At 44.1% G+C, this 6661-nt stretch overlaps 1 long non-coding RNA gene across 1 annotated transcript; it reads right to left on the reverse strand.

Annotated features, from left to right (window-relative positions):
• Window positions 1-1541: 1541 nt before the first annotated feature.
• Window positions 1542-4096, reverse strand: LOC147971282 (uncharacterized). The gene is made up of 3 exons (XR_015603299.1): window positions 3820-4096; window positions 3281-3364; window positions 1542-2933 (listed from the first exon to the last, which is right to left on the reverse strand). It is a non-coding gene; the product is annotated as an uncharacterized LOC147971282 (long non-coding RNA).
• Window positions 4097-6661: the final 2565 nt, after the last annotated feature.

A 6661-nucleotide genomic window follows, 5' to 3' on the forward strand; every position in this document is an offset into this window, starting at 1 on the left:
ATGAGAAGTGGTTGGGGTGGATCAAATGTATTTTTTTCCTCCGGAAGCTCTTCGGTGCCGCTTAATGGCGCCCCAGGAAAACAGTTTGAGTGCCTCTGTGGGGTGCGACAGGGAGATCCACTGTCGCCTTTGATCTTTGTTCTTGCAGCGGATCTATTACAGTCAGCGATTAATGATGCCAGTCGGACAAGTTTGCTCCAGTTGCCCCTGCCCGCTTCTGACAGTAACTATCCAGTAATTCAGTATGCTGACGACACGATCGCTGTCCTCCCTGCTTGTACCTCGCAAGCGCAAGTGTTGAGAGCTATTCTGGTCGACTACACGAAGTCGGTGGGCCTTAAGATCAACTTTCACAAGTCAACCTTGGTTCCCATCAATCTTGATCATGTGTAGGCGGTGGAAATTGCAGCCATCTTTGGTTGCTCTATTGGCAACATGCCGTTTACGTACCTGGGCCTGCCCATGGGCACCACACGCCCGAGTGTGACCGACTTGATGCCGCTAGTGACCTCAGTTCAGAGGAGAGTCCCGGCAGCAGCTTCGCTCCTAGATTACGGCTCCAAGCTAACACTGCTCAACTCGGTGGTCACCTCCCTAGCCATTTACGCCATGTGCTCCATCAAGATAAACCCTAAGATCATCGAGCACCTTGATAAGCTGCGCAGGTCATGTCTTTGGGTGAGAAAATCGGATAATGGGTATAAGGGCAGCTCGCTGGCAGCATGGGGAATAGTATGCAAACCTAAGAGCAAAGGCGGTCTGGGGATCATTGATCTTAAGACCCAAAACAAAGGGTTGCTGTTGAAACAGCTTCACAAATTTTATAACAAATGTGATGTTCCTTGGGCCAGCTTGATCTGGGATACTTACTATGTGGGCAAAATACCTCATGCCTTTGATTCGTGTGGATCTTTCTAGTGGAGAGACCTCATGCAACTATCTGATATATACTAGATCGTTGATGGCGCGCGTTGCTGCGCCCGTCTATTTTTTCTCTTAATTATTATAAGAATATAAAGTAAATTGTATATATTTGTTGGGATTGCTTTGAAGTATCGTGCTTACTTATATTGTAGCTTGTGCTTGTTTCCTTCATTTAAAAAATAATGGTATGTAATTGAACAAGAATCTGATAGGTTATCAAGTAGTGTGTTGAGCTTTTTCTTTCTTTCTTAAGAGGTCAATATACTTGGTTTGAGCTTGGCTTTCAAATGTATATGCTTTGAATTAGGATGGTTTATACATGTCTTGTGATAGATCGTGGCCTCTCTTGGCTTAGGAGGTCTAAGTGTAGTGTTCCGAATTAGGACAAGTACTAAAAGATCTAAAAAACAGCGAGTGCGATTACAAATTTGCCTTCAAGTAATTATACAAACTACATGAAAGATGTGAGTAAATAAGTGTAACAAATGAGTTTTCCATGGTAACTACATGAAGAATGACATCGACAATAAAAAGAAAAATATAATTTAGTAGTGGCAGTACTTAATTGCCTTACAAATCTAATTAGCCGAAGCATTCTATGAAGCATAGTGATTTTTTCCTAACCAGGACTTCTTGCTGGTATCAATTGATACGTTCATCCTGTGTAAATGTATCACAAGGAAAATAACTTGAGGCACAATAATAATCATCATTAAGCTCATTATACATACTACTATTGGATAAACACTTGGTTCATCCCCATCCTAAAACTCTTTAGATTCATAACCGACTATTTGGAGCATTGCACTCCCTTTCCTAATGTTTTAGAAGCTCCAACTCCGTGTACCAGATATAAGGGCCCATCTCCATGACTGGTCCTTCTTGTAAGGAAGAGAACTTAGCTGATTCTTGCAACGTGCTCCACCCTCTGTTGAGCATCACAACTCCTCGCCGCACTGTGTTTACTAAGTTCCATACGGATTTTTGCATGGGTATACGAAATCTTCCAACATCTGATTCGATTCCATTGTGTACTATGGCTCAAAAATTACTACCATGCTTTCAGTGTGCAGATTGGAGTGGAAGTGGCATAAAAGCTCATGCAAAGAAAATCATGTCCCGAACATTTTCATAGCCCGGCTTCAAACTTGTCACATGCAGCGAGATTTTTATGCAAATTCCAAATGATATTTAGTTTATCAAACATAATGATATTTAGTTCGACGTTTCAGGCCTGGAGAAAACCTGAAACACGTGCAATGCTTATCCTCCCAATCTTTGCAGAACCAACAAACATGAGGAATAAGAACTGAACAAATGAAGCCCTCTATTTAGTCTGCAGCACATAAATACTTTATGCCCAATGTACAGAAAACAAAATTATATCGAGTAAATGTAACAGAAGAGAAAAATAAGAGATATATGCAGAAACAGGAACCACACATATCCTGGCAAACACAACACCTCGTTGCCCAGACAAATTCTAGACGTACTTCTTAGGTGGACTGCTCTAAGGTGGATGAAGCAGCAGGAGGGCAAAGACCCGGGGTGGGGGCGTGAAATAGAGTTGTATGTAATACCTTCAGAATTGCATCCCCTCTGGATATATATGCCTTGGGGTGTCTGATCTGGTGGCGGTAGGGCTCGTGGTGGCCGGAGAAGACCTGCAGCCTGTCATGATGCTATAACTGAATCAACCGCCATTGGCAGCATGGAGCTATGTCAGAAGTGTAGCGGCCCTCTTGGATGTTAGTGCGGTAGGATGATGGTGAGTATAGTGGTGGGCGCCGCCGTCAAGCTCAAGGTCGGGGGATGTGGCAGGGGTGCCCCTGGGAGTGTTGAATAATGGAGGTTGGGAGCAGTCCGGTGAGTGGCAGGCCTCCATTGGCATTAATGGATTTTTAGCAACGGCAACATTACTCCTTGCTTGAATACCGGTAGACGTACTCCAATCGCCCACCATGCCGCATCGCTGCCCAGCTGTCCCTTCAATGCCTGCCTGAACAAGGCTGCGGCGCTACAAATTAACCACATGGAATAAAATGCAGAAGTGAAGCAAATTGGCAAAGGTCTACGATCAGGGCATGGTAAATCTAGACGAAGATAGGAATTCACAATGGATTAACTGGATATAAAGGAGTAGCATGTTTTCCTTGTCCCTGGCGTACAATTTTTCTGGTAGTTCTTCCTGTTTCATAGTGCCTTTTATTTTCACATTGAAAATTTCCATGTGTCACTTTACTGTTTCTTTTAAAAGTTGTACCAGAAATTAAGAATTGAGATTGAGGAAATTATATAAAGCAAGTAAAACCAGCGTAAAAAGGCCTTAACTGGCAGAAGATGCATATAATATTACCTCAACTTCTCAGACAACTAAACTATATGGCTTCTTAGTGGATATCTCTTTTCCTTGTCCCAATTTCAGTCTAGTTGCTGCACACTGTATTAGAGGAATGTTATTGGAGTTTGTAATTAAACAAACGGGAGACTTCATGTGAGATTGCTTTGTCTAAAGTAAATCTAAAAACATATTATCCCCTAATGTAAGTGCACACTTCTGATCTTAGAAAAGGGAAATATTACCAAGTAAATTATTTAAGTAAGTACACATCAGAGATGGAATATCAAGAAAACATAGTGACCAACTTCTCATAGAACATATGCATAGATAGTACCATGATGCAAATTGATATCCTGTACCATGAATAAACCAAGGTTTCAATCTTTTGAGTATGTGACTTTGCCCAACCTACAAAATTCAGCAGTACGTGTATATAGCAATCAGATGAACATTAGGTGGAGAACATAATCTTCCGTCCTAAGAGTATATTGATGAATCATGTATTTAATATCCGAACCTTTAGGCTATTTTATTTTTCTTATCAACACAATTACCATATGGAGGAATCTGGGGACATTCCGATGCGGTGGTGTGATGAACTGACGACCTGCTGGCATACAAGATTGGTTTTTTGCCTTGGTCATGACTCATGAGAGGAGAACGCGCGCCACCATGATGACGAAGGGGCACATGCTGTTGTGATCCTGATCCGCGGTGTTGTTCGCCAGCGCAGAGAGAGAGAGGGAGGGGCAAGAGAGCTCACCTGGAGCCTGGAGGGGGGCGTTTCGCCGCCACCGCCGCCAAGCGCGGTTAGGGATGGGGAGGTGAGAAAGAGAGAGGTAGAACTCGTCGAAACGAAGGGATGGTTCGTGTTACACCACGTGAGGTCTAAATGGGCTTCAAGGCAGAGCCAGGCCCAGTTAACCAAATGCCTTCTGTTTTGTTGCGGGAGCAGCTGCCCATTCCAGCGGACAACTAAACTATATGTTTCTTAGTGGATATCTCTTTTCCTTGTCCCAATTTCAGTCCAGTTGCTGCACACTGTATTAGAGGAATGTTATTGGAGTTTGTAATTAAACAAACGGGAGACTTCATGTGAGATTGCTTTGTCTAAAGTAAAGCTACAAACATATTATCCCCTAATGTAAGTGCACACTTTTGATCTTAGAAAAGGGAAATATTACCAAGTAAATTATTTAAGTAAGTACACATCAGAGATGGAATATCAAGAAAACATAATGACCAGCTTCTCATAGAACATATGCATAGATAGTACCATGATGCAAATTGATATCATGTACCATGAATAAACCAAGGTTTCAATCTTTTGAGTATGTGACTTTGCCCAACCTACAAAATTCAGCAGTACGTGTATATAGCAATCAGATGAATATTAGGTGGAGACATAATCTTTCGTCCTAAGAGTATATTGATGAATCATGGATTTAATACCCGAACCTTTAGGCTATTTTATTTTTCTTATCAACACAATAACCAGATGGAGGAATCCGGGGACATTCCGATGCGGTGGTGTGACGAACTGATGACCTGCTCGCATACAAGATTGGTTTTTTTGCCTTGGTCATGACTCATGAGAGGAGAACGCGCGCCACCGTGATGACGAAGGGGCACAGGCTGTTGTGATCCTGATCCGCGGTGTTGTTCGCTAGCGCAGAGAGAGAGAGAGAGGGAGGGAGGGGCGAGAGAGCTCACCTGGAGCCTGGAGGGGGCCGTTTTGCCGCCACCGCCGCCAAGCGCGGTCAGGGATGGGGAGGTGAGAAAGAGAGAGGTAGAACTCGTCGAAACGAAGGGATGGTTCGTGTTCCACCACGTGAGGTCTAAATGGGCTTCAAGGCAGAGCCATGCCCAGTTAACCAAATGCCTTCAGTTTTGTTGTGGGAGCAGCTGCCCATTCCAGCGCTAAGACTTTGATCAAACGGCCAAAAATGTTTAGAAGTGCAAATCCGACAGTCAAAAGCACTAACGGTCTGAGAGGCCTGGAATAGTGCTCAGTTTTAATGTATCTAAATAGAGGGGTCACAAAATTGGAGGTAGTGGCAAGGGACACGATCCTCTTTTGGAAAGATAAATGGAAGACTGAGGTTTTTCATGACAAGTACCCGAGAGCTTTTTCCTTTGCCAGGGAATCAGATATCTCAGTGAGGCATCTCTTGTCTTCAGATCGATTGGGTGATGTGTTCCACCTGCCTCTATCTTTGGAGGCTAGGAGTGAGGTTGCTGGGCTGCAGTCAGAGACCTTGGACACTTCACTTGCTGATGGCAAGGATGTGTGGTCTTGTGTTTGGGGGGAGATGTGTTTCGATCCTCGCAATACTATGCCCACTGTTTTGGCTAGATACAAGTTGATGAGGCATTCGGTTGGATCTGAAAAACCAAATGTACAATGCAGTGGAAGGTATTCTTGTGGTTGCTGATGGCTGATAGATTGAACACTAGAAATATGCTCAGGAGAAGACATTACAAAGTCTAGAACGATGACTACACCTGCCTTCTCTGCCACCACCCGCCTAAGGAGGACATGGTTCACCTCTTCTTTACCTGCCCCTTCAGTCAGAGATGCTGGGATGCTTTGGGGATATAATGGCCAAATGACACTAGCTGGTTGAGAATGCTGCATGAGGGCAAGGCCAGATGGGCTCGGCCGATGTTCTTGGAAGTTTTTGCAGTGGCAGCCTGGGGGATCTGGAAGGAGAGGAATGATAAACACTTCAGAGGAATCCAGCCTTCATTTGAATCTTGGAGGAACAGATTCAAGTTGGACTTTGCCATGCTGGTTCATAGATCAAAGCAAGAGCAGGGCCCTTACATTTTATCCATAGCTAGCTCGCTTTGATTTTATCTTCTTTTTGTCTTAGTCTCTATACCTAACCCCTCCCCCCAATCACTATGTAACTTGTAAAGTTCTGAACACTCTAACCGCCCTAACTTTGTTTTATTAATGCAAAAGGCAGTGAGAGAATCTCACTGTCATTAGTTCTCAAAAAAAAGTTACAGCAGTCGGACCATTCAACTTCTTGATTGGCTTTGCTTCTATCCACTTGGTGAATTTGTCCATGGCAACAAGCAAATGAGTCATGCCGCCGTGTGCTGTCTTGAACGGTCCCACCATGTCCAGGCCCCAGACGGCAAATGGCTAGGCAATGGGGATAGTCTTGAGTGTAGAAGCCGGCAGATGTGGCTTGGAGCGGAACTTCTGGCACCCCTTACATTTCTGAACCAAATCTTTGGCATCTTCCAGAGCAGTCGGCCAGAAAAAACCATGGCGGAAAGCTTTGGCAACAAGTGATCTTGAAGCCGTGTGGTGACCGCACTCGCCTTGGTGGATATCTTTGAGGATTTCTTGGCCTTTCTCCGGCTCCACGCAGGGCTGGTACA

Source organism: Triticum urartu, chromosome 5A (genome assembly GCF_056163025.1).
Source record: "Triticum urartu cultivar PI428250 chromosome 5A, HENAU_Tu73, whole genome shotgun sequence".
In the NCBI taxonomy this organism is placed as follows: domain Eukaryota; kingdom Viridiplantae; phylum Streptophyta; class Magnoliopsida; order Poales; family Poaceae; genus Triticum; species Triticum urartu.